Source organism: Loxodonta africana, chromosome 21, assembly GCF_030014295.1.
Source record: "Loxodonta africana isolate mLoxAfr1 chromosome 21, mLoxAfr1.hap2, whole genome shotgun sequence".
Taxonomy (NCBI): domain Eukaryota; kingdom Metazoa; phylum Chordata; class Mammalia; order Proboscidea; family Elephantidae; genus Loxodonta; species Loxodonta africana.
Window position 1 is genome coordinate 23,222,709 of NC_087362.1, and position 22,957 is coordinate 23,245,665.

General features: G+C 40.9%; 1 pseudogene; it reads right to left on the reverse strand.

Annotated features, from left to right (window-relative positions):
- Nucleotides 1-19,789: 19,789 nt before the first annotated feature.
- On the reverse strand, nt 19,790-21,751 carry LOC100663152 (tripartite motif-containing protein 75-like; annotated as a pseudogene).
- Between the last annotated feature and the right edge of the window lie 1,206 nt (nt 21,752-22,957).

Below are 22,957 nucleotides of genomic sequence, written 5' to 3' on the forward strand. Positions count from 1 at the left end.
TTAAGTGAAAGTTTACAATTCAAGTCAGCTTTTCATACAAAAACTCATGCACAGATTTTTATGTGACCCTAGCTGCTCTCCCTACAATGCAACACCACACTCCTCTCCACCCTGTATTTCCTGTGCCCATTCAACCAGCTCACCGCCTTCTGCCTTCTCATGTCACCTCCAGACAGGACTGGCCCACAATGGTCTCATGTGTCTACCTGAGCTAAGAAGCACACTCCTCACCAGTATCATTTTATGTCTTATAGTCCACTCCGATCTTTGTCTGAAGAGGTGTCTTCGGGAATGGTTTTAGTTTTTGGCTAACAGAGAGTCCAGGGATATGACCTCTGGGGTCCCTCCAGTCTCAGACCATTAACTCTGGTCCTTTTACCAGAACTTGAAGTCTGCATCCCACTTATTGTCTGCTCCATCAGGGATTCACTGTTGTGTTCCCTGTCAGGACAGTAATTGGTGGTAGCCAGGCACCATCCTGAAGTAGAGAAAATATGTTTCTTTTGGTGTTTTTAGTTTTGGAATAGAGAAAATATATTTCTGGTGTTTTAGTATACCCGTATAAACTGTGATTAATTTCTAGTTTTTGAAACATAATTACTTGCTCTGAAATCTGTCTCATGATTGTTTTTATGAAGAAGAATAAGGTAATCAATTTTTAGTTGTTGATTAAACTATGTTCCTCTCCCAAGGAAGAAAAAATACACAAAACCAAGGTAGCTGAAGAAAGCTTAGATCCATCTTGTGACAGAAACCAGGACGGTGTGAATGGACTTGCAGGACTCCAAGATGACATGCAGAGACTTGCAGAACTTCAATAATAGATCACTTTATCATCATGTCTACCTCAAGGAAAAACCAACATTCCTGAAAAACTCTAAATCCTGACCTTACCCCTATAAAAACTTTCCAATTAGTCCTCTAGTTTAGACAGAATTTGAGAGAAATTTAGCCCTCTCTGTCTCTTGTATATTGGTATTCAATAAAGCCCTCTTGCTGCTTACCTCCTCCTGTCTCAGTATTGGCTTTGCAGCAGGAGGCACAAATCCGCAATTGGCAGTAACAATCTAGTTTTTCCGGCCTCAGGCTGATGGAGTCTCTGGTTTATGGGGCCTTTTCTGTCTCTTGGGATCATATTTTCCTTGACCCTTTGGTGTTCTTCATTCTCCTTTGCTCCACGTGGGTTGAGACCAACTGATGCTTCTCAGATGGCCGCTTCCTAGCTTTTAAGACCGCAGAGGCCACTCACCAAACTGGGATGCGGAACGTTTTCTTAATATACTTTTTTATGCCAGCTGACCTAGATAGCATCTTAATTTGTATAAAATGGATTTATCTAAATGTTATAAAAATAAAGCATTCTAGTTTAAAAAATGCATATCTAAAAAAATATAAAACAGTGTAGTAAGAAAGTAAAATCCTCTATATCCTCCTCGCTAGAAATAATGTTAGCTAATAAAACCAGTGAAATTATTTTTAAAAAACTTTTCATTTAAAAGAAATATTACCTAAAATAATTTTGGATTCATAGAAAAGTTGTAAGACAATACAAAGAATTCCTGTATACCGTTTATCCAGATTCCCCTAATGTTAACATATTACAGAACCATGGTACATTTGTAAAAACAAAGAAATTAACATTTGCACAATAGTATTAACTAACTACAGTTTTTACCTGGCATTCTAGTGTTTGCACTGAGGTGCAATGGATTGCTTTTGCGTGACTTTTCTCGCCATGATCTTCTAGTAACTTCCACCAAATTTTGGGGTGAGACCATGCTAATAAGGTATATGGAACCCTAACAAGGAGATTAGTCAGTTTTACCATCCCACTAGGCTTAAAATGAGCCATCTCAGAGGTGAGAGGGGGAGGATCTCACCACCACCAAGGAAGAAGACCCAAGAGCGGAGTGCATTCTATGACCAGGATTCCTGTGCTGAGAAGCTCCTGGAACCAGGAGACAGAAAGAGAGCTATAACACTGAAGACAACGGTGAGAGGTGGTGGCAGAGAAACGGCGGTAGGAGACAAAATGGTGGGCTCCCCAGCTGAGTGCCTTTGGGCAGAAGGCTTGCTGGCAGAGTAGGATGCTTTTGAGAACTCAGTGGGGCTAGGTTTGCTGACCCAAGGAGCTAGAGCTGAGCGGCTTCAGGCCAAGGGTTACTGGCAGAGTGGGGTGCCTCTGGGCACTTATTGGCAGAGCTAAAGAGCTTTGTAACACTTGCTTGAGCAGGGCAGACGACGAGGAGCCAGAGAGAGGTGTGCCTGCAGGCACAGCTGAGAAGAGGCTGCCTGATGGAAGAACAGTATCCTCCTGAGCATTCCTGAACCTGAATTGTAACCTGTTACTTCCCTAATAAACTCCATAACCATGAGTATTGTCTGTGAGTTCTGTGTGGCCGTTGCAATGAATTATAGAACCCAGAAGAGAAGCAGGGTACCATGGGAGGGATGATTGATGTCAGAAGTGGTAAAAATGGCAGAGAGAGGAGGCATGTCTGACCTCCAGTTCATAGCAATCAACCTTAGGCTATGAGATCTTGATTCCTCTTCCCTCCTGTGAAATTAGAGGAGGTCAGACACTGCCTCCATGCCATTTTTACATCCACAATTTTTTTTCTTTTTTTCTGTTCCAGGATCTAATAGGATACCACATTGCATTTCATGTATTTTTTCAAACAATTTGTTGTGGACTTTTTCCAGGCAATACATTTAGTTCTCCTTTATCTCTTTCCCAGCAACATCACACTCCATTATATAAGTTTTGCATAAGTTATATAACCCCTCCCTCCATCAACATGTAGGTTGTTTTCAAAGTTTTGACATTAGATCTAAGACTACAGGAAAATTCCTTGCAATTATTCTTCTATAGAATAATTTCCTAGATGAGTAATTTCTGAATTACTGTGACTCTGCCTGCTGTTTCCAGCCTCAGACCCTAGCTATGAGGGACCTCTACTGAGCTCAAACCATGGTTAAGGCTTCTTCCAGAGACCTCTTGTTAAAGACAAAAGCCTGACATCTGAACGTTTAGACTCTAGTCATTTAACTAACACTGTAATTGTTAATACTGATTCTCTGGTTCCAAATGAATGTTGTGAGGTCTTACTTGCATGTATTTCCATGACTACCTTGCAATAAGCTAAAGGAGTTTATGCATGATAAACATGAGTATCTCTGTCTTAGGCTGGGTTCTGAGAAGCAAAACCAGTGAAGTGTATAAATATATATATACAGAGAGATTCATATCAAGGAAATTGTGGAGGCTGACAGGTTCCAAGATTGGCAGGTAAGCTGCTACCTTAAGTCCCAAGAACCAGAGGTCAGATGAACCAGAGCCAGCTGCAGGATCCAAAGCATGCAAAAACCAGCAAGCTTTGCCAGAGTTCACCTATACTGGATGCAAGCCACACCCCCAAGGAACTCCCTTTCAACTGATTGGCTGCTCAAAACAAATCTCATCATAGAGGTGATAACATTATGTCAAATCTAATTATGGAGGTGATTGCATCATTACATAGCTTCCAAACTACGTCATAACTGCCAAAACACTGAAAATCATGTCCAAGGCAAGTTTACACACAACCTTAGCCATCACAGACCAGTTTGTCAACTGGGCACCCATAAATATCTCCAAATAAAGACAATTATAAAGTCATACTTGCACCTAACATGATACAACTAACACATGAACTGAAAAATGCTCTTATATTAAAAAAAAAAAAAATTGATACACACATACAAGAATGAAATACTCATAACAATTACAATCCTTGTTTCAGCAACTGGTCACATGGATGTAGCTGGAATTTAAAACTACCTTCTTCCACCACCCATTCCTTACTCCCTTTACCCTCACCAAGCACCTCAGCTGGGTGTGGTTCTTTGCCTGGTGTGGTAATACAAAACTTCATTCCTGAAGGATGTGGGCTATTAGTAGTCATGTCAGAATTGGGTTACTGTAGTTTTCCATTGACTTTAATCACAGGGCATGGGAGTACTAAGAAATGTCCCTAAGGGATCCCCTGTATTCCAGACATACTCTTCTTTATCTCCATTATGTAATATCAGTCCAATTTCCTCTTGGTAATCAGGATCAATCACACCAGCCAATTGGTAACTCTCTTCTTTGCCTGTTGATCCAGAGGTGCAAGGAGCACAAAGTGGCCAGGTGGCATTCTTAACTTCCAGTTCAATGGAATCAATGATGTGTCTCCAGATGGGTGCATTCCTTCCTTTGGAACTAAGACCTCTAGACCTGCAGAGCATAGGTCTCAGGGACAGGAAGCAAAAATTTTGTGAGTGGCTCACTAGGGGTAATAGTGAGTGGTGCCGCTCTCATTTCCACTCCTTGATTCCTGAATCCATGAATCTTGGCTATGAGAGAAATGGCGTTCTATGTTGGACACTGGTTTAGAGCATATAGCTCCCTGGAGAACATTATCGCAGCCCTGCAAGGTATTGTCACCTAGCTGGTGCCTTAATTGTGTCTTTAGAAGGCCATTTCATCATTCTATCAAGACAGCTGCTTCAGGATGATGAGGAATATGGTAAGATCAGTTAATTCCATGAGCATCAGCCCATTGCTGCACCTCAGTTGCTGTGAAGTGAGTCCCTTGATCCAAGGTGATGCTGTGTGGGATACCATAATGGTGAATAAGGCATTCTGTAAGTCCACAGATGGTAGTTTTGGCAGAAGGTTCGCGTGCAGGGAAGGCAAATCTGTATCCAGAGCAAGTGTTTATTCCAGTAAGGACAAAACGCAGCTCTTTCCATGATGTAAACTGTCCAATGTAATCAACCTCCCACCATGTTGCTGACTAATCACCTCGAGAAATGGTGTCATATTGGGGATTCAGTGTTTGTCTCTGCTGCTGGCAGACTGGGCACTCAGCAGTGGCTGTACCCAAGTTGACTTTGGTGAGTAGAAGTCCATGTTGCTGAGCCCATGATAACCTTCATCCCTACCACCATGGCCACTTTGTTCATGAGCCTATTGGGCAATGATGGGAGGAGCTGGGGAAAGAGGGTAACAGAACATGTCATCCTACCCACTTGATTGTTAAAATCCTCCCCTGCTGAGGTCATCCTTTGGTGAGTATTTACATGAGACACAAATATCTTCACTCCTTTGGTTCATTTAGAGAGGCCTGTCGGCATACTTCTTCCCCGTACCTTCTTGTCTTCAATTTTCCAACCATGTTACTTCCAAGTCCCTGACTATCCAGCCAAACTATTGGTCACAGCCCATGAATCAGTATACAATCACACATCTGGTCATTTCTCCTTCCAAGTAAAATCAAGAACCAGGTGCACTGCTCAAAGTTCTGCCCATTTGGAGGATTTCTCTTAACCACTGTTCTTCAGGATGGTCCCAGAAAGGGGCTGTAGTGCTGTCACTGTCTACTTTTGAGTGGTGCCTGCATATCATGCAGAGCCATCTGTAAATCAGGCATGAGTTTTCCCTCCCTCATTGACTGATCATAAGGAACTCCTCGAGAGGCTGTAGGTGCAGGCTGGGAGGTGGAAGGTAATGTGACAGGAGTGGAGACTGTGAATATTTGGGCCCTTCCTCATGCAACTTACTTGTGCCTTCAGGTCTTGCTCAGGCCCGATCTCATACATACCACTCCCAATTAATGATGGAGTGCTGCTATACGTGTCCAACTTTATGGCTCTGTGGGTCAGACAACACCCAGTTTGTGACGGGCAGCTTAGGACTCATAGTTAAGCATTCAGTCTCTACTAAGGCCCAGTAAAAAGCTATAATTGTTAATGTGGTGTGTCAACTTGGCTGGGCCATGATTCTCCGTGGTTTGGCAGTTGTGATGTAGTTTGGCAGTCCTATTATGATGCGATCACCTCTGTAATGAGATCTGATATAATGTGATCACCTCCATGATGGGAAGCCGAGCTGAAACCTGTCCTCCATGGGTGACCCTACTGGTATCTGAATACCGGTGGCATAGCTTCCAGCATCACAGCAACACGCTATGACAAATTGACAGACATGTTTCAAGATCTATCCTGAAGTACAATGCTGTCAGTGATAGGATAATATCCATACACCTACAAGGAAGACCAGTTAATACGACTATTATTCAAATTTACACACCAACCACTATGGCCAAAGATGAAGAAATAGAAGATTTTTATCAGCTGCTGCAGTCTGAAATTGATCTAACATGCAATCAAGATGCATTGATAATTACTGGTGATTGGGATGCAAAAGTTGGAAACAAAAAAGAAGGATCAGTAGTTAGAAAACATGGTCTTGGTGATAGAAACAATGCCGGAGATTAAATGATAGAATTTTGCAAGACCAACGACTTCTTCATTGCAAATACCTTCTTTCACCAGCATGAGCGGCGACTATACACATGGACTTCTCCAGATGGGACACACAGAAATCAAATTGACTACATCTGTGGAAAAAGACAATGGAAAAGCTCAATACCATCAGTCAGAACAAGGTCAGGGGCTGACTGTGGAAAAGACCTTCAATTGCTCATATGCAAGTTCAAGCTGAAACTGAAGGAAATCAGAGGAAGTCCACGAGAGACAAAATATGAACTTAAATACATCCCACCTGAATTTAGAGCACATCTGAAGAATAGATTTGACGCATTGAACACTAGTGACCCAAGACCAGACGAGTTGTGAAATGACATCAAGGACATCATCAATGAAGAAAGCAAGCGGTCATTGAAAAGACAGGAAAGAAAGAAAAGACCAAGATGGATGTCAGAGGAGACTCTGTAACTTTCTCTTGAGCATCGAGCAGCTAAAGCAAAAGGAAGAATTGATGAAGTAAAAGAACTGAACACAAGATTTCAAAGAGCAGCTTGAGAAGACAAAGTAAAGTATTATAATGACATGTGCAAAGAGCTGGAGATGGAAAACCAAAAGGAAAGAACAAGCTCAGTGTTTCTCAAGCTGAAAGACCTGAGGAAAAAGTTCAAGTTTCACGTTGCAATAGTGAAGGATTCTATGGGGAAAATATTAAACAACACAGGAAGCATCAAAATTTGTAAAAAAAAAAAGAAATCAAAAGATGCATTGCATTCGGTAAATCTGCTGCAAAGGACCTCTTTAAAGTGTCGAAGAGCAAAGATGTCACCCTGAAGACTAAAGTGCACCTGACCCAAGCCTTGGTATTTTCAGTTGCATCATATGCATGTGAAAGCTGGACAACGAATAAGGAAGACCGAAGAAGAATTGACGCCTTTGAATTGTGGTGTTGGCGAAGAATATTGAATATACATGCCATGGACTGCCAAAAGAATGAACAAATATGTCTCAGAAGAAGTACAACCAGAATGCTCCTTAGGAGCAAGGATTATGAGACTGCGTCTTACATACTTTGGACATGTTGTCAGGAGGGATTAGTCCCTGGAGAAGGACATCATTCTTGGCAGAGTACAGGGTCAGTGAAAAAGAGGAAAACCCTCAGCGAGGTGGATTGACACAGTGGCTGCAACAATGAGCTCAAGCATAACAACTATTGTAGAGATGGCTCAGGACTGGGCAGTGTTTCATTCTGTTGTGCATAAGGTTGCTATGAGTTGGAACTGACTGGACGGCACCTAACGACAAAAACCATGATGGGAGCTGCTGTGAGCAACCAATCAGTTGAAAGGGAGTTTCCTTGGGGGTATTGCCTGCGTTCAGTATAGGTGGACTTTCTGCAGGGTGCATCGGCTTTTGTTAACTCTGGATCCTGCAGCTGGCTCCTGTTTGTCTGGCCTCTGTTTCATGGGACTTGAACTAGCAGCTTATTTGCCATCTTGCCTTCCGATCTTGGGATTCGCTGGTCTTTGCAGCCTGTGAGCCAGTGCCTTGCTGTCTGACCTGTTGATCTTAGGTTTGCCAGCCCCTGTAGTTGCATGAGTCAGGAGAAGCCTCCAGCCTGACCCACAGACTGGGCACTTTGCAACCTCTACAACTTCATGAGCCACTTCCTTGATATAAATCTCTCCCTACGTATATTTATGAACTTAATTTGTTTTGCTTCTCTAGAGAACCCAGCCTAAGACACAACCCAAAAGCTGCTTCTCAAAAGAAGAGTAGTTATCTGCAGAGGATGGCAGAGCTTGCTCCAAAATTCTAAGGGTCTTTGCTATGATTCACAAATAGCGGCCTGCCAAAGGCTCCAAACAGCATCTCTATTTGCCACTGACACTTCAATGGCACAACTGGTTCAGCCAGATCACCTACCCCAAGTGGCAAAGTAGCTTTCATGGCAGCCTGAACCTGTTGCAGAGCCTTCTCTTGGTCTGGGCCCCACTTGAAACTAGCAGCTTTTCAAGTCAGTTGATAAATAGGCCAGAGTAGGATACCCAAATGAGGAATATGTTGCCTCCAAAATCCAAAAAGGCCCAAAAGACTTTATGCCTCCTTTTTAGTTGTGGGAGGGGCCAGGTGCAATAACTTATTCTTCACTTTATATGAAATATCTCGACATGCCCAACACCACTGGACCCCTAGAAATTTCACTGACGTGGAAGGCGCCAGAATTTTTGTCATTGACACTTATTCCTTACTAGGTCCAGTCAGCATAATGTCATCCATGTAACGGACCATTGTGATGTCTTGTGGAAGGGAAAGGTGATCAAGATCCCTGTGGACTAAATTATGACATAGGGCTGGAGAGTTGATATACCCCTGATTTAGGACAATAAACGTGTATTGCTGGCCTTGTCAACTGAGGACAAACTGCTTCTGGTGGTCCTTCAAAGCATGTATGGAGAAAAAGGCATTAGCCCAATCAATAGCTGCATACCAGGTACTAGGACATGTATTAATTTGCTCAAGCAATGAAACCACATCTGGAAGAGCAGCTGCAATTCGAGTCATCACCTGGTTAAGTTTTCAATAATCCACTGTTATTCTCCAAGATCCATCTGTTTCATGCATAGGCCAAATAGGTAAGTTGAATGGGGATGTGGTAGGAATCACCATCCCTGCATCCTTCAAGTCCTTGCTGGTGGCCGTAATCTCTGCAATTCCCTCCAGGAATGTGATATTGATTTTGGTTTACTATTTTCCCAGGTAGGGGCAGTTCTATTGGCTTCCCACTTGGCTTTTTCTACCATAGTAGCCCTTATTCCTCTTGTCAGGGATCCAATGTGAGGTTTCTGCCAGTTGCTGAGTATATCTATTCCAGTTAAGCATTCTGGAACTGCTGAAATCACTACAGGATGTGTTTGGGGAACCTACTGGGCCCACTGTGAGCTGAAGCTGAACTAAGACTCCATTAATAACCTGACCTCCGTATGCCCTCATCCTGACTATTGGGCTACAGTGACGTTTTGGATCTTCTGGAATTAGTGTCAGTTCAGAGCCAGTATCCAGTAATCCCCTAAAAAGTATGATTTTTTCCTTTTTCTCAATGAACAGTCATTCTCATAAAAGGCCATAGATCCCTCTGGGGAAGGCTGGAGAAAGATTCACAGTATGTATTTTTGGCAATATAGTAGGGTCCTTCCTCAGGGGAACCCAGCCTCCCCTTCATTCAAGGGGTTGTGGGTCTGTTAACTGGTTCAAGTCTGGGATTTGATTGAGGGGCCGTGACTCTGTATCTGGCAATTCAAGTTAGACTGCCATTCACTTGACTACAATTCTTCTGTTTGTTCAGATAAGTATTTAGTACAATTCCTGTCCATTTCACTCCTAGGGACACCATGATTAAATAGCCAATGCCATACAGCTATATGAGTCAGAATATCCTGATTACTGCTTTGACTCCACTGTCCATTATAGTAACGAAGTCCACCTTGTCTTTGTTGAGTGAGTGCCACCAGTTGGCCCCTTCCACCACTGGGTCCAGTCACGCCCTTTGTAGTTAGGAGTCTTAATTCAGTTAGGGCAGTTCCCGCAATAAAATCTGACTTCCATAAAATGGCAATCACAGCAGTGTTCAAAGATGCCATGGCTTCCTTCAAAAATTTGTTCCTCATTGTTATGGTAAAAGGTGTGTCCTCTGGGCACTCCAAGTGTGGGTCTGTGGGTCTAACCTGATAAATGTACATACCAGTTTCCCAAAGCCTTTGGTTTTCTTCAGGTTTTGCGCTTCAACTTGAGAGTGTGTGCCAGCACATAATCCATGCTTCAGTGACCCAGTCAAATAAACTATTAGATCCTTTCCTAACCTCTCTAGCTGAAACACTGAATAAAAGATCTGTGCTTAGTGGGCTCATATCAATAAAGTCAGACTGATCCAACTTTATGTTTCTTGCACCATTATCTCACATCCTTAATAGCCATTACCACACATATTCCCCCAGGTTTCTGTTTGTACATTTTAGAAAGCTTAAGCCAATCTTTTGGAGTGTAGCTTACCTCCTCCTGGGTTACGCTTTGTACTTCACCTTTTGGGACTCACTGGGACTTAAATTTAGTAGAGGTTTAGAAGCAAAATGTATACTGGAGATGTGTTCTGAGAACATTCAGCAACGTCTTGTAGGGCGTTTGCCTCAGGCAATCACTCAGATGCCTCCCCAGGGGATGATTCAGACAAAAGCTCTTCAGACGCAGCTGAGTTAATTTCATCAAATGGAGGTGGAGGGGTAATGATTTTACTGGGGAGGATGGCTTAGCAGCCAAAGATGGAGTAATCTCTTCACATGGGAGTGAGATGGCTGGTTCTGTGGGCAGGAGTGATTCAACAGAATTTAGGCACTCAGTGTCCCCAGATTCCTGATTATCTGCCCATATGTCCCCATCCCAAGTTTCAGGGTCACATTTCTTCCCAATCAATGCCCTTACTTTAACTTCAGACACCACTCACCTGGCACTGTAATTCAGCCATTCTTATGACAGGATTCTGGGTTTGGTTTTCAGCAATATCAGCTCTGTTACTACAAGATACAAGGCTTTCAAGGCACAAGTAGAAACTTTGAGGTCATTTATACAGCGCTTGAGCTGTGACTCTGAAGCCCTGTGCTCATCTCTTTCTTTCACCACTTTGTCGAGCCAAAGTAGGACCAACCAAAACGCTTTTTTAATTTAGTTCTGAAAAATTTAGAAAGGTATCAAACACCTGATCCCCCAGAACCTTGCCTCTCAGCAATACTTAATCTCTTGGTGGGATATTTTTCATATTTCTATTGCCACTTCATACCATGGATTAACAGTGCCCTCTTTACTACTGGAAGTATAGTCTTCAACATCTTTAAGACTATTAATTTTCTGAGATAAAATCCTACATGACAATATCCCACTAACTTCATACATTCTTGCTTTACCTTCAAAACAAAGCAGGAAGGAAGGTTATGAAAGTTTTACCCTGTGTCCCTGAATCTCTGCCAGGGATGTTAAACCACTTACTACACCAGAGTACAGAGATAGGCGGGAAGTAGAAAGTATGACTCCAACCCATGTAAAGTCTATTCTAATGCAAATACCTTGCTTTTTATATAGTCCAGGTCTGATTTAGTAATTTCCAGTTCCCAGGGTGTGGGAAGGGAGGAAAAGAGAAGATGGAATCTGGAGGGTTATGTGGCCATTAGATGTGAAAGAAAACACAGTTAACTTGATAGAGAACCAACGAGTTGTTGTAATGGATTCCAACTCATGGCAACCCCATGAATGTCAGAGTAAAAATGTGCTCCATAGGGTTTTCAATAACATAGTTTTGAAAGTAGCCAACCAGGCCTTCTTCTGAACTGCCTTTGGGTGGACTCCATGACCAACGCTTCATTAGCAGTGTTATCTGTTTGCATCACCCAGAGAGTCCACCTTGGTAGAGAATTAAAACAAAACAAAAGGCAACAACAAACCCATTGCCATGGGGTTGATACTGATATGGAAGAAGGATCTAAATAGGAGAAAATGGTCAGGCAAGGGCCTGGCCAGAATGTCTTCTCCCTTACAGAAATAAAATACGGATTGCTGGGGGCCGGGTGGGCAGCTGGTCAGATGTGAGTTTACAGTTTATCTGCTTGAGGACATCTTTAGATTCCTTCTGTGTGTTGTATCTGTATGTTCCCACCCACCCCCCAGGGTTCAAAGATTTTCACTCTAAAATATAAGTGATTTCTCTAGTGCCATGGGCTATTTCTGTGGCACTGATTTGCTGGTTTATTCTTTCAACGATTACTGTTCAAGACACTATGCTCACTTAAAGCACTGGTCAAATGGTCAAACAGAGTTGGATAAGTCCTGTCTGCTTTCACTGAGTTTTACAGTGTAGGAAGGAGTTTATAATCTAGCTGACAGGACAGGTACAAAATGAGCCATTTCCTTAATGTGATGTAAGTCACGAGTGACATAGAACAGTGCACCGTGAATGCATGTGGCAGGCTTACCTTATCTACTATGGAATGATCAGTGAGGACTTCACTAAAGAAGTGATGGTTATGTGATCCCAATACTCCGCAACATGTTTCTCCTTTTCAAAATGGGCAATTGAGAGCTTGACATAACTAATACCATGATGAACCTGTTTTTTTTTTTTTTTTTCTGCCCGGCTTTTCCTTTCTGCATACTTTTGTTAATGACTTTGTTTTGTTCTGTATGGCCACCCATGACTTATGACCCCCTACATGAAGATTAGAGCCCAGATGTCTGGCATGTATATCTTCAGCCTAATAAGGAGATGTCTGGCATGTATCTCTTTAGTCTGATGAAGTGTCTCTTGTAATTATTTTGTAATGAATAACTCATCTGGCCATGCTATCTGTGGGCTACGTGCCAAAAAAACACTTTTAACTCTTGTAAATGCCATATGTAAGCTGTAATATAAAACTGCCTTTCAGGATTCCAAGAAGATAGCCTGCAATGCTGTCAGACTTTCCGTTGGTGCCATCTCCTAAATAAACTTTCTCTCTCTTTCACTTACTTGGAGTATGTTTCATTGGCTTGACTGCTCCAGGGCACAGACCCTAATCAGGCAACGGTTATGCTTGGGTGTAGAGGGTGAGGAAGAAGGAGACGGCAGGAATGAGGCCTGGCTTTCTGGCATGGCCAACTTCTGTTTGAATGGTGGTGCCAATCTTGTTACCACAAATTGTGGATTTGTGCTGCCTGCCACAAAGCCAGTTCTGAGACAGGAGGAGGTAAGCAACAAGAGGGCTTTATTGAATTTCAGTATACAGGAGACAGAGAGGGTTACATTTCCTTCAATTTCTGTCTAAACTAGAGGACTAATTAGAGGGTTTTTATAGGGGTAAGGTCAGGGTTTAGAGGTTTTCAGGCATGTTGGTTTTCCTTTGAGGTAGACATGATGATAAAGTGATCTATTATTGAAGTTCTGCAAGTCTTTGCATGTCATGCTGGAGTCCTGCAAGTCCATTCACACCATCCTGGTTTCTGTCACAAGATGAATCTAAGCTTTGTTCAGCTACCTTGGTTTTGTGTGTTTTTTCTTCCTTGGAAGAGGAACGTAGTTTAATCAACAACTAAAAATTGATTACCCTATTCTTCTTCATAGAAACAATCATGAGAGAGATTTCAGAGCATGTAATTATGTTTCAAAAACTAGAAATTAATCACAGTTTATACAAGTATACTAAAACACTAGAAATATATTTTCTCTATTCCAATTATTATTTTATTCCAATACTAAAAATGCCAAAAGAAACACATTTTCTCTACTGCAATCTCTGACATAAAATGTACTAAGGAATTGCAGTTTTGAGAGAAAGGAGAATCTATTTGGACGCTTTGGATTTTTTGTACCCTAGTAAGATCCAGGAGAACTTGGGGGTGCAGTTAACATGCTCAGCTACTAACTGAAAGGTTGGATGTTGAGTCCTCCCAGAGGCACCTCAGGAGAAAGACCTGGTGATCTACTTTTCAAAAATCAGTTATTGAAAACCCTATCAAGCACAGTATTACTCTGACACACATGGAGTATCTATGAGTCCAAATCCACTTGACTGCAACTGGTGGTAAATCAAAGCCTTTGAATTTGTAAGCTTTCACAGGAAAAAAATATCTAGGGTTAGAATACCAAGGCTATAAACTGATTAAAATTTCTGATATACTCAACTTATCATTCATTTCGACATACTTGTCCTTTCCCCAGGGGGAAAATAAAGCAAATATTACAATATAGCCTAGGTGAGACTTCCCCATCAGTGTTCAAGACATTACGATAATTCATGTTTGGTATTCACACTGTGTAAGACAATTCCTTTCTTTGGTCTGTAGAATGGGGCCAATCAGACAGAATTATAGAGGGTAGTAGTTCCATATCACAAATGCAAATTGACCTCAAAAATTAATTGTTCCACTTGTATCTTCTGATATACTTACCTTGAAGAGCTAATAATCCTCTTACACCTTCTGCCAGAGGTGTTTTGGCTTTCTTCCTTATGACTGCGCTGGATAAAAAAATAACCAAAACTGTTGCCATCAAGTCGATTCAAACTCACAGTGACCATATACGACAGAGTAGAACTGCCCCATACGGTTTCCAAGCAGCACTGGGTGGAATCAAATTGCCGACCCCCAGGGTTTCATCAGTATCTGGTTTCCAAGTCCAATGATTGTTTCTTAGTCCCTTAAAAAAATTTTTTTTGATCTCTCAGGAACTTGATTTTATCAACCAGTTTTAGATTACTTTTTCTATTCAGGAGACAATTTCCTCTGCTTGCTCCATTAGATTCTATTGTGTCCTTTGTTCTGTTCTCACATAATACTAGTGTTCTTAATAGATCTTCTGCCTCACATCAGGATCCCACATGACAACACTGATTCTGAAGGAGGGGCTGAGGGATATGAGGGAGGACAAGATGGAGTCAGGCAATCCAAGAAGGCGTTCCCAGGCGTCTGCCAGAAGACTGTATCAGAATACAGGAACATAGTCTGAAGGGAAGACAACAGAAGTTGATGGTTGATTGGCTGTGAAGAGTTAAGAAGTAAGAGAAATCCAAGATGACTTCTAGGTTTTTGCCTTAGCTATTAGGAGAATGGAGGTTCCATTGATTGAGGTGGAGAAGACTGAGGGAGGAACAGGTTCCTGGGAATGGCAGTGAGGGTTGGGGAATTTTCTATTTTTGAGATGTCTGTTATATAATATAAACAGTAAACAGTTGAATAAAAAACCTTAAATACTTATCTTCCTTATCCCTACCTCCAGTTCACTTGTTTACCGAGGAAAACGTGAGGCTCAAAGAACTTGAGGAGATTTCCCCAAGGCACCCAGATGATAAAGAAGAGCCAGCAATCTAACCCAGGCTTTATTGATTCAACAAATGTTTAGTGAGTGTCTATTGCATGCCAGGTACTAAGCCAAGGGCCTAGAAATACAATGACTATGTTTCTTTTTGCAACATTTTAATCTGAAAATTTTTAAACATACAGAAAAGTTGAAAGAATAGTATACCGAACACTCTTCCATTTAGACTTAACGATTCAACAGTTAACATTTTACCACGTTTGCTTTATCTGCGTGTGTATATTTATATTCTTCTTCCTTTTTGACTGAATAACTTGAAATTAAATTGCAAACACAATAACATTTCACCTCCATATACATCAGCATGCATCTTTTAAGAATAAAGACATTCCCCTACTTAATGGCTTACCATTTACTACAGACAACAAAATTAACAATGATTCCATAATGTTGTCTAATATTCATTCTATTTTCAAGTTTCTCCAGTAGTACCCCAAATGCCATTTATAGATCCCCCATCCATGCTCCAATTAAAGTTAATGCATTGTATGTGGTTGTTATGTCTCTGTAGTCTCTTTTAATCTGGAAAACCGCTCCCCTTTTTGTTTTCTAGAGTTATGCGCTTTTGAAGACTTAGCCTAGTTGCCATGTAGAAATAACCAAAGTTCTGGATTTGTCTGATTTGTTTTCTCATGGTGTCCTTTAACTAGTCAGGTGGTGGTGGGCAGGGGAGTTCCCTGGGAAGAAATCCAAAATAGACCGTTGTAAGCAGAAGGTAGAGACAGACCAAAGAGAGAGACAGACCACTCCAAGTTGGATAAGCAGTCAAAGATTTATTATGGGTGTTCTGTGCAGCAGTAGAATGGGTGGATCTCTGCACTACTGCTAATGTGAGTTTGTGACACAACATCCACTTCCCCCAAGTCCAAAATATCCAGATGTTATGGTTTGGATCCAGGCTCCCTCAAGGATATGGTTTCTTGAGACAAGGATGTTATGTTCCCCAACCTCCTACTCATTTCTGGGAATGGAGTATTTGCCAGCACTGTGGTTAGCTTCAAGCCTGGAGACAGCTCGCAGGTCCTATATTGGTCACACCCTCATTTGTCCTCCCAAAACTAGTCCCTCTATCCACTTTTACACTGTTTTCCTGTCAACTAGAAGTTAGGTCTAGAGGCTTGATTCAGGTTAAGCATAATTATGAAGATGCTGTGAACACCATCTTGCATTTCATCAGGCAGACATATTAGGATGGCCCACTCTTAGAGATGCTTAACTAAGTCGATCACTTGATAAAGATGGTAACCACACTGTAGCTCTATTATAAAGGAATATTCCCCCCTTTATAATTAGTAAGAAGTCTGTAGGGTGATATTTTGGTACTGAGTGAATATTCTGTTTGCCAACAACTTTTCACACAGTGATTTCGCAACCACTGTTGATTCTTACATGAATCATTCATTACATTGGGGATGTTGATTTTTTATTCCATAATTTCTTCTATATTAACAATTAGCTGGCATTCTTCCATAAAATGACTTTTTCTCTTTTTTTGCCACACTCTTCCCTTCTCTTTATTATTACTAATATTAGGAATACAACTATGGACTCATGGGTTTCTTTTTAAATTTATTGTTTCTGATGCACACTTTCTGAAATTTAATGGAAATCTGTTTTGTTTTGCTATCATAAATAAAGTCAGCCCTCTGTATTTGAAGGTTCTACATCTGTGGATTCAAGAATCCATGGATGGAAAATATTCAAAAAGCAAAAGTTCTAAAAAGCAAAACTTGAATTTACCAGGTGCGGAGCACAATGCTAAATCCACGTGAATGAAATGATGTGTATGCATACCCTGCTGTAGCCTCCCGCCATTTCACAGATCCTCAGTCTCTCTCCAGAACTTGATGTTTGAGCTTGTAAAGACTGAGAGAGCATTAAAAGTAAGCATTAACAGCTATTTACATACTGTTTACATTGTATTAGGCATTATAGGTAATCTAGAGATGACTTAAAATATATGGCAGGATGTGTGTAGGTTATATCCAAATACTACACCATTTTATACAAGGGACTTGAGCGTCCGCAGATTTTGGTATCCCTGGGGGTCTTGGAACCAATCCCCTGCAGATACCGTGAAATGACTGAAATGCTGGAATGCATACCCTTATACATATTTGCTTCATATTTGTGGAGGTGTAGCTTCAGGATATACACTGGAAGTAGAATTGCTGAATGAAGGATAAATGCATGCTGGTAGGTATATCCAAATTTCCTTTCATGGAACTTGTGCTGTTTTTGCACTCCCATCAGTAATGTATGAGAGTGCCTGTTTTTCATAGCCTCACCAACAATGTATATTGTCAAGCTTCCGGACAAATCTGTTGTGTAGGAAATTACATTATCAGTTGAGCAACTTCCATTTGCTTAAAGGCTATCTGTATAGCTTTTGTGTGCATGTGAACTGTGTTGATGTCTTTGCTTATTTTTATTGGTGTTCTGATTATTTTCTTCTCTGTGTTGTCTAAGGCTGTTCCAGTTTACATTATAACCTATGCAAGGGAGTTTAGACTGACCTGCTGATCTTTGTAGTCATTGCCAGTAATTACAAGGGCAAGACATAGGACATTGTTATTATAAATAAAGTCAGCCCTCCGTCTCTCTCAATGGAGAGACATTTTGCAGCCTAAATATACATCAATAGGTAAATAAGTAAATAAATTGTGGTATACGTATACAATGGAATACTTTAGTAATACAAAGGAATACAAAAAAACTCGTGATTCATGCAACATGGCTGAATGGCAAAATAATCATTCTGAGAGAGAGATACCAGATAAAAATAGAGTATATGGTGTATGATTTTATTTATATGAAATGCTAGATACGCAAGTTAATTTATAGTGAAAGAAAGCACATCAGTTGTTGCCTGGGGACAGGATAGGAGTCGGGGTAGGAAAGAGGGATTATAAAGAGAAAGGAGGAAACATTTGGGGATAATGAAGATATTCATTATTCTGAATATGGCATAAACCCAGCAACAACTGCTTTCAAAACTATTTTTCTTTAAAATATTCAAAATTATCTATAAATATTAAAGGAAAAATATAAATTAAATATGAGTATGAACATTTAAAAAATTAATTACAGCTGAATTTTTTATTAAATCTTTTTTGAAAAATTTAATTAATTTTATAAAATATTCAAAATAGAGGCCTCTCAAGTTGGCAGCAGTACAACCCAAAAGTCCCCAAGACATTCCAAAACAGTAGCCTTTTGTTTAGAGAACAGAAGGCAAGACATTGGAAAGCATTTTTCTGGGGCCAGATTAGTGTTAGTCATGAGTGGATATTTAGTTTTACAGGTGCTTAGCTTTGAGCAACAGATCTTGAGTGACAGCGACAACCATGTACTCCTTAATAAATTTGTGTGCATGTGTGTATTTGCAATATGCAGAGCCCTCTAAAGCTGAGCTTCTGGCAGGGGTTTCTGTTGATTGCATCTAACCAAAAACCCAAACCCATTGCCGTTGAGTCAATTCCGACTCCTAGTGACCCTATAGGACACAGCAGAACTGCCCCACAGGGCTTCCAAGGAGCACCTGGTGTATTCAAACTGGCCACCTTTTGGTTAGCAGCTTTTTCAAAGTATACAGCATATTGTTGGTGAATAGATGCATACATGATAAAGCTATGAAGAAAATCAAGGGCATTGTTAATACAAAATCAAGATAGTGGGTGCCCTAAGAGTGAGAGAAAGGAGGGTGCTGCCACGTGGAGGCGTCCATAGGGGGGTCAGCGCTAATGTGTAATGTTATACTTTTTAGTCTGGGTGTTTTATATGTGGATTTTCATTTTATTAGTCTTTAAATGATATTTATATGTTTTATTTTTTTCTTGTTTGTAAGTTTCTTTTCTTAATAAAAATAACAATAATCCAACCACACTCAAACTGAAATAACCATGTTAACCAGAAGTGGACTGGAAAGATACTTAACTCTGGAACTGGAGAAAGAAACGTGGAGACATGAAGAGAGAATGGGAAAGAAATGGAAACAATCTGTTGCTTTTACTGTTTAAAAAAAAAATTAAAATTGTATTGGGCTAAAAAAAAGTAAAAACCAATACAAAGTGATATTTATAATAGATAAAAGAAGACATGTCTTTTTTGAGGTAAATATGTCCCAAAGATATGTATATCATCTCATTTGATCTTCATAATTACTCCATAGGATGGGCCTTAGCTCCATGTTTCATGTGAAAATTTGACTTAGAACATACCACTGGTAAACAGCAAAAACCAAATTCTTTATCATAGGCAGTAAATTTGCCTGATTTCTGCCATTTAAGGAGACATTATATTTTTTATACAGAACAGCAAACACATCTGCCCTTGGCTCTGGATGGAGATACTATCTCTGTCTTCCAAGGTTGCTCCCCTTACAACCATCCTTGTAAAGTTAGTGTAGAGCAGTCAGTGCCTCTGTTACAAGATGTAAAAAATGTGAAAGACCTCCAGAGAATTTTCTGTCCATAATTACTTCTCCTCCACCTGGAATTTTTAAGGTACTTAAGAAATAGGCAAATGTATAGAATATATGTAAATGTACCCAAGATATATTTATTGGAACTGTGAAGTTACATTGTTTTACATTCGAGTCTCAGAATTCCAGAAATACCTCAGTTTCTGTGTTAGTTTCTCCAAACTTGTGTTCATTCCTACAACATCTCTGTTGCTATAAAGCAAAATGAGATAAAACAACTTTCTTCATATCATTGAAGTATTAAATAAAAATTGTTAGTGCTGGATTCACTGATCGTTGTACAATATTCTACCTACAACCCATAAATTAAAGAAAATTAAGCAATGTGACCGCTTCGCAGGCAGTTTATCGGTCATAATCCGTGACTGCACAGATTGTGAGAGATTTGGAATCACGTCCAATATAGAAATAAGGTTTGAGTGTTCCAGAAAATCTATCAGTGAAAGAATGAATATGAGACCTGTCATTCAAATTGTAAAATGAAATCTCACCCAACTCATAGTCCAGATAAATACCAATTCTTCTGGGTTTTTTATCACCAGAGTGACTGGAACAGCACCTTGTGCAACATAGTCACCATCGCACAGCTAAATTGTCCAGCATCTCTTCTGCCTTGTTGGGGGGTTGCTTTCCCCTCCTGGAAAGGGAACTTACAAAAACTCCCACCATCCATTCAGGCTTCTCATCCACTTCAACTTCCCAGTAATGTCTTCCAGAATTGAAAGCTTCAGAACCCAGGACAATTGGGTAAACTTTAAACCTCTTTTTGGATTAGGATAAATTCTTTTCTTTTTCATCACAAACGTCACAGACTTTTTGTCCTCAGATACAAGCAGATTAGGATGTGCTGTTTCAGTATCTAGGGTCACATCTTCTTTAAATTTCTGTATAATTTTCTGCAGAGCCGAGTACTGCAGAGGAAGGCTGCATCCTTCCTTCCTTAACTGGAAGGAATAGAGAGTGGGGTCTTCAGACTTTCACATCTGTCACAGATACTCTCGATATCTGTCAGCAATTTCACTTCTGACATCACACTCTTCCCTGCCACCTCCTTTAGTAGATTGTTGAGTGTGGAAATGGACTCGGAAAACGCCGTTATGTTTGCATGTAGTTTCTGTTGAATGTGCTCCTCTTCATTAGCTAGCCTGGAGAAAGCTGCCTCTTGCTCACGGTCTAAAAACTCATTCAGGTGCTCAAATTCAGAGAGTAATTTCTGCCTCTGCTTTTCCATCTTCTCTTTCAGCTCTAATGGTTCTCTCTCTTGGGTAGTTACTAGTTTTTGAATGTCTGCAACTTGCTTCTTCAGGGGCTCCATGTAACTCATGAGCCTTTTCCTGTGATGAGAAGCAGCCTCCTCTAAGGGCCTCACATGGTGATCCTGGTGCCCTGGGACCTGAGTGCACAGGGGACACAACACCTCCAGGTCTTCCTCACAGAAATGGGTCAGAACCTGATTATGTTTCTCACACAGACGTGTCTCTTCCTCCTTCTTCTTCTTGCTCCTGGTGATGTGGAGTAGCTTGGCAACTTCAGCTATATTTCCCAGCTGGGTGTTTCTCCTGAGATGCCACTTTTGGGATGGATGGCAGCACACAGGGCAAGGGAATCTGTCCTGTTGATTCTCCCAGGACTGCTGGATGCAGGAACAACAGAAGTTGTGCCCACATTCGATGGTAACAGGGTCTCTCAGGTAATCCAGACAGACGGAGCAGTTGGCTTCAGCCTGGAGTTCTGCCAGGGCTGCCGCAACTGCCATTCTGCTTGGAATGAAGGTCTCGACTGAGGGGCTTTTCTTCAGGAGGGCTGGGCTGTGCAGGTACTCCCCTTGATATCCTTTGAGGCTGCTGGTCTCAGTTGCAGAGGTTGGTGTCAATAGGGGTTCTGCTCACAACCAGCCGCTGATCACACATTAGTTGGTCAGCTAGGCTTCCAGCCCTTTGGCAGCTCAGAGGGTATGAAGCTGGACTAAACAATTCTCTTGGCCAGAAACCAGTCGTGACCTCAAGGTGCTGATTTGTTCCTGGAGATGAGAAAATATTCCTTCATTTAAAAAATGCTACCATTTGTCTTTGAGATCCTGCTCAGTGCCACATTTGAGGCAACCACTGACTCTAGTCTCCACCCCACCAATCTGCCTGTTGCCAAATCAGCCATATTGGGGCTGCATGGGACTATGGAAACAGCAGGAGCTTTGGGACTAGATCTCCAGTACTGGGTTAGATTTTAGCCTTTGTCACTCACCTACTGTCTGGGGAATCTGAGAAAATTTTTTTAACATCCTTGACTCTAAGAGAATCAGGTAAACAAGGATAAAAATCCCAGTATTAGTCATTTTAATCTTGTTGAACACAGAACAAAGGCATCTGACAGTTTTTGGCTTAAACAACAGATATTTCTGATAGGAAAGAATTCATAAAAGAGCAAAGCTTACTTGCTTTTCACCTAAGCTTCTCAATTGCTAGATATATTAAACTGTAGATATCAAATTCTGGATTAGATTAGATTTATGGAAGACCCTGTCAACTGGGAAAACTCACATGCACAAAAAGAAATGCGAGATCAGGATTACAAAGTAAAATAAAGCTGGAAAACATAAATACAGACACATATGTACACACACACAACTACTCTTTGAAGTTATTGGTAAGCTATCAACTAGTGAGGATCTGTAGGGACAAGATCCAGGAAAAGTGATGGGAAGCCCGGAGAGCAGAGCTCTCCCTAAGAGGTAATTATTGATCCTGAAATGGAGGCTAGGAGGCTGAGTAGAGCTTCAGCTGACTATCAGGGCTGAGGGAACGAAGCTTGGAGTTCAGGGCACCCAATAGAAGGTGAACCCTGGCAACCACAACAAGCTTTCGCTAGGAGTAAGAATGAACCATAATAGGCCAGCCTTTCAATGGTCAGATTGATTTAATCATTTTAGGCCTAGATTGAATTAAGGCAATCTGGGTTTGATTGTGTGAGGACCAACATGAAAGTAAATGTGTTAAAAATTTGAAGTGTTGGTGAAATATTGAAGTGTTCTTGAAATATTCATGCAGTTTGTGAGAATGTATGTTGGTACAACCACTTTAGAATGCTATTTTGCATTATCAACTAAATTTAAATATATATTATATATACATATGTATCCTATGACCCCATTATTATACTACAGGTTATGTAACTATCAGAAATGTGAACAAATCTGTTTACTAGGACATAAAATCTTCATGACAGCCTTTTCCATTCCAGACCCAAGCTTCAAGGCACTGCAATTGTCTGGATACATTGTGGCCTATTCACAC